Here is a 14,369-nt window from a genome sequence, read left to right on the forward strand (position 1 = left end):
TCTGAAAAAAGATGTTTTAAAGATTCAAGCAAAGTTGTTTTGACTATTAAGGGAATTCCTTGGATATGAATAAAATCACAAATAGCGACAGCTATTTTTTATGTATATTTGATTTATCTACATTTTAGATACTCTTCTATATGTATATTTGTAACAGCCCTGTTGATTAGTTGAAATTATATATTTCTAAAAAATCCAACTAACGGCATATGAAAACTAGGGCAACTATTAATAATAAGAAAAAAAAATGTTGCATCTAAAATCTAAATTGATTCACTGGGAGATGATCTAAAGTTGTTTGAACATCTGTTTAAAATGGCCCCTCAAGAACGTAGTTCTTGTTGGATTAAATGAAGATACTTCACTTTGGAAAATTATAGCTTCTAAAGGACAATGCATTCCATACTATTATCCCTATTTCTAACCCTTGTTTATCTTTTGGAGTCCAAAACAGATGCAAACTACTTAATGGCATTTAATGAAATCTTTGGAGACCCACAGTGAATAGTGCCCACTGGTCATTATTCAGGCTTGCCTGGAATTTCATTTATTTTACATTTGCTCCTCAATATAGAAAACATAATAATGTCATAATCACAGTTGTTCAACACATTGCACTTTCTTCTTTCTTTTTTTCTGCCTCAGACTAAATTTCTCCCCGCACCTCCTTATTTCTTTTTATTTAGGTGAAAGAAAATGGCTTTAAATGATAGAAACATCATCTGTTAGCTCTGTTTTCTCTATTATAAGAGACATAACTGCACATGCAAAATTACTCTGCTCGAGGAATTGTTATTTGAAAGCTATTTAAATCCACAGTCAGAAAACAAACAAGTGGACATATAAATGTGATTGAAAAAATTCCAAATTGTTACCTTTGAAGCTTCATTTGCAAGATAAATATAAGTCTCTACATTTCCATTTATTCTGTGTTTTTTTCCCCTTTTTCAAGACAGTAGTAACTAAAATGAAATATTTTTGTGTCTTCATTTAAATGAAAACTCAAAGGTGCCTGGATTATATTTGATATTTTTATGTAACAATGAGCTTATATCAATTTAATTTTCTCAGAAATTCTTTTAGTTTTCCTCTCAGACAAAGTCAAAACAACATTAGTATAACTTACTTGTTAAGAATAATCACATTATAGTTACAAAATTCTTTAGCTGTGTGGAATTTATTATGATTTGGGAAAAATTAAAACAGATTTTTCTCCTAATGTATTTTTATTTTTCACATTACATATGGTGATTTTATTTTTCATAAGGCAAGGCTCATCAGAAAAGTTCGATCAGAAATATAAAATTGCATTCAGTTCTCCCCAAAGAGAGCCAGGGACTGACAGTCTTTTTCAACTTACATCTCCAGAAATGGAAACAAGGAAGAATTTGTCTTCACTGAGAATGAAAGAAGACTGTATATTTTTTTTAAATTTTGTGATAGTCACACAAATCAGATAAAATAGTCAATTTGAAACACATTTTTCAGTTTCTCGGGGAAACATTAAAAAGCCACTCTTCAGTTCCAGTAGATTTGGGATAATTCAACATCACTAAGACCACTGTTTCCCAAGCAGGGTGGTTTCCACAACCCTTACCTCTTTATCCCAAGGGTATTTAATAATTGTCATATCTGGGGGTATTATTTGCATCTAGTAGGCAGATGACACATATGCTACATATATAATGTACAAGACAGCTCCCACAAGAAAAATTATCTGGCAGGGTACCCGGATGGCTCAGTTGATTGAGCATCTGACTCTTGATTTTGGTTCAGGTTATGATCCCGGGGTCCTGGGATTAAGCCCCGTGTTGGGTTCCATAGTGAGCATGGAGCCTGCTTGGGATTCTCTCTCTCTCTCTCTCTCTCTGTCTCTCCTTATACCCCACTCGTGCTCTCTCTCTCTCTCTCTCTCTCTCTCTCTCAAATAATTTTAAAAAAGTATCTGACATAAAATATCAATAGCATCAAGGTTGAGAAACTCAAGGTAAAGATAATCTTATTATTGGCATTCACTAGGACTAATTGAAGAGCACTATAGAATATGTAGTTCTGCATGAAAGGAAACAACGAATAAAATATACTTTATTATTTGTGTTTTGTATTCAAACATCTAACATTGGCAGGATGCCATATATCTATATTTTATGGCAACTACTCCAGAAAAAAAAGATGACAATTTTTTAAACAGTTAAAAAAAAAAGGCATTTTCATAATTCTCTCATCCTATGCAACTTTTCCGTGTACCATGTAACTATGCAATTCTTGATTTAACAATTTTTATTGAGCTAAATTATCAGAGAATCCTGGTACATTATAAAAGTGTTGACATTTCTGATTAGGAAATAAAGTTAATTCCATGGCATTTACTCACACATATTTGACCAGGAACTTTTTCATGTTCCCAAAATGACTGAAATGAACTCATGTAATAAGAAATTCACCTAAAGTTTTTCATGAAAAGAGTTTAGTTCCTGCACTACTAGCATTTATCTTTTGAAAATATGTAAACAAAAAAAAGAACCAAGTACTTGCTAATTATTTTTCTGTTACATATACATTGTCAATATGACATTTCTTAGAACATTTCAAATGGTTACAAGAACATAACGGAAAAACATAAAAAATGGTGAGTTAAGCATTGTGACTTATATAAAAAAGTGTGTGACATAACCCTGTATCTAGAATTGTAAACTGTGGATGTTTTCATACCCACACTCCGAATATATCAACATTAAAAAAGATAAAGTTGTGATGATTCATCCATGTAGTAATTAATTCACCCAACAAATATTTATTACAAAAATCTTATATGACAATTCTTGTGCTATATACAGATATATAGTCTACACACAAGAACATTACAATTGGACATAAATGTTTCATGAAAGCAAGGAATAATATTTGGTGGTTTGTTCAAGGTTGTGTTTTTCAATTACTACCACAGAGTCTGATCAAATAAGGCTTAATAGATATTTGTTGCATTAACAAAAAAATTAATGAATGTATTAATCTATGTAACATGACAAGCGCACACCAGGTACAATGGCAGTTTAGAGAATGAAATCACATACCTAGTCAGGTAAGTCATAAGGGTCTTCATGGATGAGGTAGCATTTGACCTAGGACTCATGGAATGATAAAATTATTGAACAATCATGGGAAAAATTGAGGAGGGGTGATGATTTTAAAAGATGATAGATTTGGTTCTTACGAGTTAAGCTTTAGAAGGTACAGTATTCTTGCTGAAATATCAAGTGAATTATTACCAATGTAGGCCTGCTGCTCAAGAGAAAGGCTGGGGCCAGCAATCTCCACTGAGGAGGCAGCCAGCCGCCTTGTAGTAAAAGAAGCAGCTGGAGAGTGAAAGATTATCTGAGAGATTACAGAGGAAGATACAGAGATAAGGCAGAGGGACACAGAGGAAGAGACAGAGAGAGAGAGAAAGATATTCAAAAACTGAGTGGCTTCTTTCTTTCTTTCTTTTTTTTTTTTTAATGTTTATTTTTGAGAGAGACAGAGTGCAAGTGGGGAAGGGGCAGAGAGAGAGGAAGACACAGAATCCAAAGCAGGCTCCGGGCTCTGAGCTGTCAGCACAGAGCCCAACACGGGGCTCAAACTCACAAATGGTGAGATCATGACCTGAGCCAAAGCTGACGCTTAATTGACTGAGTCATCCAGGCGCCCCAAAGACTGAGTTTTTATAGAAGAGAGGGATACAGATACGGATTAATCTTTCTAGTGTTCTATAGTGCAGTAACATGAGAGCCAAGAGAAAAATGATTTTTTAAAAAAATTACTGGTTCACAGTGACCAATAACAAAAGAAGTCAAAGAAGATGGGGCTTCGGAAAGGTCATTGGGTCATTCATTAGGTCCAATATTTCATATACATATGCCAGGTAACAGAGAGAAGGGACAGAGGTCAAGGGAAAGTTACATGAAAGAGACATGTAAATTTCACTGTTCTTTCCAGCACCACTTTCCCTGTTGAGGGCCTCATATTTTACTTGGGCTACGGCCATAGCCTCCTAAATAGCCTTTTTCTGGTGCAATGCTTTTTATGCATAGCTGCAATATGAATCTTTTCAAATCTCAAATTTGAACATATGACTCTCTTGCTCAAAAGCCATCACTAACTAGTCACTATTTACAGTCCCAAATTTCTATCCTGGCTTTCAAAGCTCTTCATTTCCTGCTTTCAATAAATTTTTCTTATTCTTATGTTTCATCACAGTTTTAATAATTATATAACAGGCATTTTTCTGTATTTATTCCATTATTTCTTGCCTCAATGTGTTTTCTCCTGTTTTTATTTTACTCACCTGGAAATATCATCTATTTAGTTTCTCAGTTTCAATACCCTAGGCATCTTTCATGTCATAGATTAAATACTATCTACTTAAATAGACTCACTCTGATTTTCCCCACCTGCAGATCTTTCTGTTTCCCACTCTTTTGAAGTATCTTCAAACCCCTCTCATGACACTTATATACTTTTTTATCATATTTATTAAGTTGATATATATTGCTCATCCAGGATCCATTCCATAGACCTCTCTCAACGGCAGCCTCATTTAAATTTGGTAAACACACACATGGGTGCCTGGGTGGCTCAGTTGGTTAGGCGCCCAACTTCTGCTCAGGTCATGATCTCATGGTCGACCGAGCCCTGAGTCAGACTCTGTGCTGATAGCTCAGAGCCCGGAGCCTGCTTCAGATTCTGTGTCTCCCTCTCCCTCTGCTCCTCCCCCAGTCACGCTCTATCTCTCTGTCTCTCAAAAATAAATGTTAAAAAACACATTTAAATTTGGTAAACATGCAGGCCATTTATTTCACATAAGATTGATCCATTTCTGAGGCTCATACTGAATTGTTTTGTGATCCAAGTGAACAGGGCAGAACAATCAAGCACCAACACCTGGGCTTCTCTGACACTACAAAGAATGATGTGTTTATGTTTTATTGGAGTCACTTGAATGACAGAATTAATGACTTGAACAGGACCAGCCTGAGAATCAAGTCAACACAGATTAAAATGGAATTGAGAAGAATGAAAGCTGAAGAAAGTCCAAATTCTAATAACATTTTTTGAGACCCTGGATTTAGGAATTCTGTATTGCAGAACACCATACATTTGAGTTCTGTATAAATGATGCCCTCCCCCCCCCCCTCCCCAGAATTGTGTTAAGAGGCAACTGGATATTTTAGTTATTTGAGCCAATAAATTCCCTTCTTGGATTAATCCAGTTTGAATTCCTGCCACTGTCATTTATAAATGAAACAGGTAATACATTTATGTATAGCTTTAAAAACATTTCATCTACCAGAGAATACACTCTTGAATACTGTATTTGCTTATTCATTTTGAATTCAAATGGTTCCTGACAGTACCTTCCCCATAGTAAATACATTTATGTTTTACTGTAGTCTATTAAGTTGGTCAGTTCTAAGATTGATAAGTAAATGTCGGTGGAGAGAAAATTGAAGAATACAGATCATAGAGGAAGGATTTATGTGTGGCATGTACAGGGCTAGTGGTTTAAGGAAAAAATAAAAGAAAAATTAAGTTTAAAAACTTAAAACAATTATAATTTACATTATATGAATCTGATTATTTGAACTTATGAATCATCGCCATAGTTATTTGTTTATGCTATTATTTTTATTACAGGATTTTTCCTTGTGTAAATGATAAACTGTGGGCAAGAAGGAGGACTTCTGATTAATCACAACCATACCTACCTATGTATCTAGTTCAATAACTGTATCTTGGAAGAAATATGAGCTCATGCTTAGTGCTTGACAAAATAAAATAGTTCAACACACACACTCTTAAAGTCTAGAAGAGTCGTAATAATATGCAACATACTGTCAGTGTTTGGTAAAAAATCTAAAGAAATGACTATTGTGATCTTCCTTTCCTCCTAGACTTGCTTGATAATGTTTAAAATTCTCGTCCAGAGCCCTGCTTCACTCAGTTCTCACTTTTTTTTTCATATATGTTTTAAACACATTAGTGTCTCTATATTATAACAAAAATGTATGAGATCTTGAGCAGTGTGTTTTGTTTTATTTTGCTTTACTGGTTTTCAAAGATCAGTGAAAAGAAGCAGGACCTGGGGAAGAAAGTGCAGGCAAAAATTATTGTATAGCTTTTGTGTAGTTGAAAACAGTAGGCATGAACATAGGAAACAAATATTAATTGGTTTTTTTTTTTTAATTTTTTTTTCAACGTTTATTTATTTTTGGGACAGAGAGAGACAGAGCATGAACGGGGGAGGAGCAGAGAGAGAGGGAGACACAGAATCGGAAACAGGTTCCAGGCTCTGAGCCATCAGCCCAGAGCCTGACGCGGGGCTCGAACTCACGGACCGCGAGATCGTGACCTGGCTGAAGTCGGACGCTTAACCGACTGCGCCACCCAGGCGCCCCAATATTAATTGGTTTTTAAAATGGCTAAAAGTATTTAAGTAAAAATGGGTAGAAATTTACCCTTGAAAGGCTTGGAATGCTAGAGAGGACACAACTATACTTAGGTGTGAAATGGTTTTTCTCTGATATTATTAAGGATAAGTCAGATCACTCTTTTTCTGGCCTCTTTCCAAGGTGATTATCCTAGAGATGTGAAGATGGACCAGATGACATCTTGAAATGCTTCCTTTGATTTATAACTATCAAGATGAGTATATGCGGACATGAATACACATGTACTCAATTTGAGAAACAGCAGCACTTCAGGTATGTGTGGGCATAACAGATGTGTACTCCCTGAAGAAACCAATGGAAAAATCTCTGTAGACAAAAATGTGCAACAGAAATTCAAAGAAGTTTCTCAAGATTACTCTTAACTTTCACAATGACAATCTACCTAAAGCATTTTAGTGAAAGTTCTACAATAAAAGCTTAAAATTTTCTATCCAGTGCTCTTTTCTTACTTAGAGGAAAAAAAAAAAAAAAGACCAGTATGCTAAATAATGTGATGTAAATCAGTACCATCATAAACAATCCAAGAATGAGTTTAGCTAACAGGAACAGGAAATAGCCCACTATGTCTTTTAATTGAATTTACATGGTTATAGTCAAATAGAGGAAAACATTTACGTTTCTGTTCCTGTGTAATTCTAACTCCAGAACATACATTTTTAAAAGTAGCTCTGATATTTCCTATAATAATAGTATTTATAGAAGTATATAGATACTTCAAATTATCTAAAAAACAAAACAAAACAATTATGGGTTTATACATGGAAAATTTTAGCTTCATCCTTGGATATTTAATCTCATGGATTTGTATGCTGTTTTTCACTATTCATTTTACTTACACAGTAGGAAACCACTCTGAGGCAAACCAACATTATTTCTCTGAGTAAGTTAAGCTTAGAAAACACCGAATGCTAATAATGTAAGGTAACGAGAATGGATGGCAAAATCTTTATATAGATGTAAAGAACCTTCCCATGACTTTCAGGAGAGCTTGAATTAAATTTTTAAAAAAATTGCTGAACTATTTTATGAAGCACAACATTTAACAATAAATAAAATAAATAATAATAATCTTAAAACTTGTCACAAAGATTCTATCCACTAGAAGTAGACTAATTTTTAAACTAGTTTATAAGATAATCCTTCCTAATACAGTTTTTATCAAAATTCTAAAAGAAGCTTCCCTTAAAAGTGTTTATATAATGGGGCGCCTGGGTGGCTCAGTCAGTTAAGTGACCCACTTTAGCTCAGGTCATGATCTCGTGGTTCATGGGTTCAAGCCCCGTGTTGGGCTCTGTGCTGACAGAGCCTGGAGCCTGCTTCAAATTCTGTGTCTCCCTCTCTCTCTGCCCCTCCCACACTCATGCTTTGTCTCTCTGTCAAAAATAAATACACATTAAAAAAATTTAAAAGGATTGCCAATTTAATTCTTATCTCCAATCAAATATGATAAGGTTCAGGAGAGAAAGCTAGTCACTCTTTCATCTTGTATGATGATGTAGCTTACTTTCTTAATTCCTAAACCAATAATCTAGCACATAGTGCTTTCGGTTAAGTAGATACTTCTCTTACGTATTTAAATAGTACATTTTTTTTGTTTATTTTGATTGCAATGGAATCCAAAGCTTTTCAGCAAAATCTCCCTGTTCCCCCACCATCAATAATATTCTCATTTTATGTCCATCCAGACATACGCACAAAAAGTCTGGGACTCATGACTCAAGTACAAGCAATGTCTCAAGACAACTTCAATTCTTAACAACACTGCAGACTAGGTACCTGAAGGAAGGCCTGCTTTTTCTGATCTAAGTCACCAAACTATTTGTCCTCAAGGAACTTTTGGAACCACTAAGTTTATACCAAACTAGTTGAGGTCTCTGGGCTTAGTCCAGCTATTGTAATTCTAGTTTTCTTTTTGTGATTGATTTCTAAATTATTTGCCTTGTTTCAAAATGATGAATAGCTCTGTTTCCTTAGTAATGCTTGCTGCCTGAAAATCTATGGGTGTGATATTACTGTGGCTACTCTAACTTTCCTTTGATTTGTATGGATCTGAATATTTTTCCAGAATTCTACTTTCAAACTTTGTTCTTATGTTTGATATGCCTTTGTAAACATTACATAGCTGGGGTAAGTTTTGTGTTTTTTTTTGTTTTGTTTTTTTGTATGTGGTTATTTCACCTGCTGGACTCCAAGACCTGACTTTACTGCTCACCTGCTTCTTCTACCCACTAATCTTTGTCTCACATTTTTCTTTAAGCTCTTCTTTGCAGTTTTTCTCTTAACTCAGGCAAAAGACCCGACAGGCATAGCATCCTGTGATGGAAATGGAAACTACCCCTCCAGCAATAATGAATTCCCTGAAGAAGAACTCTGGATGCCCAGACTACCCAGACCAGTTTGAGCTTAACCACCAACTGACACCTGTGCAGATAGACCATGGAGTGACTGACAAGCTACCTTCACCTCGTGATAATACTAAAATCTCCATCCTAGGAGGAGCTCCATTTAGATAACAGGCAATGTGTGCATAGGCATGTTTCCTTAAGGCACGTATGCAACCTTATGCCTGCCTCCACATAAGATAAAAAGGCTCCCCTTCTAAATATTCATCCTAACCCTAAATGAAAGAAACTCATTTACTCTTGATCTGGGAGTCACGGCTTTGGAAGTTATTTCCCATGATTTCCTTATTTGCTGCAAATAGAGTTTCCTTTGTGTGACAACTTCATCCGATGTAGTTTCTATCTGTGACTCACCAAGGAGAAAACTCACATTAGTTAAGTTACAGTTACTAATAAAATTTGGATTGATTTCTACCATCTTATTTTGGGTTTACTCTTTGTCCTACTTTTTACATTCCCTGCACCACAGTACCCCTCCAGTCACCTCTCCCCACCTTACTCTTTTCTGTTGACTATGAGATTCATTTACATCTTCCACCCAAACAATGTAAGGATCTTTGAAGATATTAATTCCAGTTAGAAACCATGTAACTGATAAGGTTGTGCAGTATTTTAATTATATCTTGTTTTATAATCTCATAAAACAAATATCATTAATATTATTTTATACAGTTAAAATGTTTTAGATTTTCCTTTTTGAATTTGGTTTTCTTTACTTACCATTGGTTTTGTATTTTAGACTTTTCTTTTAGGTTCATTTTACTAATTCTTATGCAAAATCTAAAAAAAAAAAAAAATAAATCCTTTAGTGAGGCTGTATTGATTGTACCATCTCAATTTTGAGTTTTCCTAAAACTATTTTAGATTTTCATTGAATAGTAGTTTCTCTGGGTATATGATTTCAGATTGTCAAATTTTTTCAGTTACTCAAGGATATAATGATTTCCATTGTGGCAGTCGAAAATGCCAGCTGTCAATTTAATTGTTATTTGTGTTTGATTTGGGGAAGGGTAGTTTGTTTTTTATTTCCTGGCTTCTCTTAAGAAATTCTCTTTATTTTCACTCATCTGAAGTTTTGCTATAATGTGTCTTAGTTCAGGGGCACCTGGGTAGCTAAGTTGGTTGAGTGTCTGACTCTTGATTTCAGCTCAGGTCATGGTCTCACAGTCATGAGACCAAGCCCCAGTGTTAGACTCTGCACCAGGCATGGAGCCTGCTTAGGATTCTCTCTCTCCCTCCCTCTGCCTTCCCCCACTCTCTCTCTCCAAAAAAAAAAAAAATAATAATAATAATGTGTCTTAGTTCAAATTTATTTTTATTCATTACAGTAAGAGATCTTTGCTCCCCTAAATCTGATTATCTGTATATTTGGTCAGTTGTGGACCTCTCATCCAATAGTTCTTTGAATTTCATTTCTCACTCATACTCTATTTCCTTTTTTTGAATCTCTCCATTCTATTTTCCTAATATCTTACTCTCTTTTGTCTTTTTCTGCATTATGGGGAAAAAATCTTTAGATGCATTTTCTAGTTCATGAGTTCTCATTTCAGCTATTTCCAATGCACTATTTAGTCCATAAAAGAAATTTTATTTTAATAGTTACTCTTTTTTCCATTTCTAGATATATTTGATTCTTTTTAAATTCTGCTGGATTTTTTTATAGTCTCTTGTTTTTTGTCATATTTTAAATACCTTCTTTCAAATTTTAAACCTATTCAATAATTCTTATTTCATATTCTATCTTGTATAATGCTAAAATAATCAGTCTTTATGGATCTGTTTCTGTTTGTCATTATTTCTTACTTTAATGCTGACTTGTTTCATTATTTACTTTATGACTTTTACTGTGGGCTCAACTTCCATGGGACTTTACCTATGGTAAGACATTGAGCTCTGGGCTGAAGGTGATTTCTTCTGGGAAAGACTTATATTTCCTTCTGCCAGGCAACTGGGACACTACCAATCTGGAACTGTTTTAAATTCAATTCTGGTTTGTGATTAGAAAATCTTAGGGGGAGATTTTTTTTCTTTTGTCCCTCCATTTATCCAGAACCACGCTGAGAAAATCATCTATAACATCTCCTTTTGGGTCATGGAATTATGCGAAGGCATCCATCCAACTTTCCTATTCACACAGGCCTTAGTCTTTACTTTCCATACCATACTTATGTAAACTTTTAAAATAGAAAGCTATAGACAAAGAATGGCAGGTGTCTTAAGGACAGCTGTTGGCTTTAGTCCTTGATGACCTCCCCAGAGTCATGTTTTCTTGTAATTTTCTTCTCTGAGAATTTCCCTCCTTTTATTGCTTAATTCAGTTATAAATTTAAGGTGAATTAATAAATACTGTACTCAGCATTTAAAAATTTCCAGTTTTGAACAGATTTCTTGTTATTTAGTCTATCATATTTCCAGAAATAGAAGTGCCTATGATAATTCCATATATTTAAAATGGGGAAGTAAATGGGTCTAACTCTACAATAAGTGTGTTTGTTAGGCCCAGCTCATGAGCCTAATTATATATTATACTGAGTTGAATAGTGTCCCCCCAAAATTCATGCCCACCTGGAATTTGTGGATGTGACCTTACTTGAAAATGGATTATTTATAGTATAATCAAGTTAAAATGAGGTCATATTAGGTTAAGGGAGGCCCTTAATGTCCAGTATGACTGATGTCTTTCTTTATAAAAAGAGAGGAGACACAGAGACAGACACACAAGAAGCATGTTGCCATGAGACAACAGAAGCAGAAATTAGAGTGATGTATCTATAAGCCAAGGAACACCAAGGATTTCAGGTAACCAGAAATTAGGAGAGAGGTGAGAAATAGATTATCCCTCAGAACCTCCAGAAGGAATGAACTTTGTAGACACCTTGATTTCAGATTTTTAGGCTCCTAAACTGTGAAAGAATAAATTTCTGTTGTTTTAAGCCAACAAATTTCTGGTAAGCCTACAATAGGCTTAGGAAACTAATACATATTAACTATGGAACCCTCTGATTTTTTTTTTTTCTAATGTGTCTACCTAAGTTTTATTTGTATCTGTGGATATGCATCAATGCTCACTCACTATATATATATGAAAGGTACATTTTATGCCTAAAACCCTGAACTATTATTGTAGGAATTTTATTTTCATCATTTGGTAAGAGAGTAAAATCATATAAAGTTCATAACATTATGCCTAAAGAAAATAAATATCACTTATTAATTTTGATATATTAATCACTAGCTGATTATAGAAACAGAGTCTAAGCAGTTAAAATCAGAACTCTTGTGATAACCTTTTAAAAATAAAACAGATAAATGTTCTATAGTGTAACCATAATAGGGAAATTTCCAGATGAAAACTGCCAGGATAATTTCCAAAATTCTTTAATGCTATCAAGCCTATGACATATATACATTGATATATGATGCCATAGATAGATGTTGTATAGGTTTCTTGCTTGAGGAAATATTAAGATATATTTTGCTCAAGATAAATATTGACTTTAGAATTTGGACACTCAATATTTGCCTCATCCATCAACATATTTTGAGAGTTCCTTCAGCATTCAATATTTCTTCAGTGTTAAATAAAATGACAGGACTAAAAGCAGTTTATCTGTGTGTTCCCTCTAGCACATTTTTTAGAAGATTTATTTGGAACTAGAAACATACTACTCCAATAGGATTTTTTTAAAACCAGCTTCTTCTTTGAAGTGTGTGCATATGCGTGGGCATGTGCGTGTGCATGTGTGTGTGTGTGTACACCTGCATTAGCAGCACAAAGCGGATGACACAATAATGTGGACTTTACTGAGCTGTAAGCAAGAGATCTGGGGAAGAATCATGTAGTTGTGATATCAAGATAAATTTCCAAAAATCATTTACTTCCTTAGTTGACCTCAATTTCTTGTTAATCATCGCCAAAATTACTGTTTTGATTATGTGGTAAATATATCTCTAATTGCATTTTATATTTTGCTTCATATATATATATGTCATATACACATCATTTATATGTATACATTTGCATATGCATATACATATCACACACACACACACACACACACACACACAATAAAAACAGAAAGCTATTAAATACTAAAAGAGAAAACAAGGTTCAATTCCTGGTCTGGGCCAAACTTATTTAAGCTATTTGTTTACATGCTAGCAGATACACAAATGGACTTTGAAAGCTTTTAGGCCAATTTCTTAAAGTTTGAATATTCACTCTGTGGGAGACGGGTGCCCATTCTCCTTCCACCACATTATGCCATAAACCTCTAACTGCTTCCTATATAAACGATTTCCATATCATAACACAACTATCATCCACAATGGACCCCTAATAATGGCAGCATGTAGCTACATCCTTGTGAATATCCTCAGCTTCCTTGAGGCATACTCCTTCCGTTGTGCTCATCTGGTAACACTTTTGCCTTTATCGAAATATTCACCACGTTTGCACCTGCCCTCATGCAGCTGAAAGTTTTTGGAGAAGCCACACACCTGGGCTGACTCTTATCACTTTAATCCCCACAAACCTCAGCTGAGAACTCAAAAATGTTTTAAAACTCTACTACACTTTTATAGTGTGCTTGGATAATAGATATTATCCTTTCCCATGTGTTTGAACCTCTTTATCTATTGAAGGAAAAAAAAAAATACCAGGAAACTCTAAATTTAAGTTGTTCATCAGCCTGAGCAGGGGAATTTTAGCTAGAAATTAAACTAAATAAAAGAAAATAGAGATGCAACTTCCTGCAAAATGGATTTGTGGCCTACGATTTATATTTTAGTAATATAAACTATTTAGTAGTGTTAAATGACTTTTCCTTGAAAGAAACTACCTTATAATTCTTCCTGGTTCTCATTCTCACTTCACGACCATATTTCATTCTTCCTTTTGAAACTGCTTCTCTTAAAGGGAATTTTTTTTTATTCTTTCGTAATGGATATACCATGTAGTCACATCATATTCATGTTTTGTACTCAATATTAAATTTTCCTTTTCAGGGACCTGGGTGGCTCAGTTGGTTGAGTGTGTCCGATTTGGCTCCAGTCATGATCTCCCAGTGTGTGGGTTCAAACTCACACATCGGACTCGCTGCTGTCAGCCTGCCAGTGCAGAGCCCACTTTGGATCCTCTGTCCCCCTCTTTCTGCCCCTCCCCCACTTGTGGTCTCCCCAAAATAAGTAAGTATTTAAAAATAAATAAGTAAATTTTCCGTTTGAATGCAGACTGAACAGGTACATGTGTGTGCACGTGTTCATGCTTGGAATAAATAAATCTAGAAGCTTTAATACATTTTTCCATCTGAAGTTGATTTTTATTTGTGCAGCATCATCTCTTATACTCTGCATTGTGTGCTTCCTGAAATAAATGACATGGTATATAATAATGTCATTTGTCCTCTTCATGAGCTTTTAGGGCATCTGACTTTCTCTCTAAAGTTATTGGGTATTAAGGTCATTTGTAGCACCAGGC

Source organism: Puma concolor, chromosome B4, assembly GCF_028749965.1.
Source record: "Puma concolor isolate L17-30 chromosome B4, mPumCon1.1.hap2, whole genome shotgun sequence".
Lineage (NCBI taxonomy): Eukaryota > Metazoa > Chordata > Mammalia > Carnivora > Felidae > Puma > Puma concolor.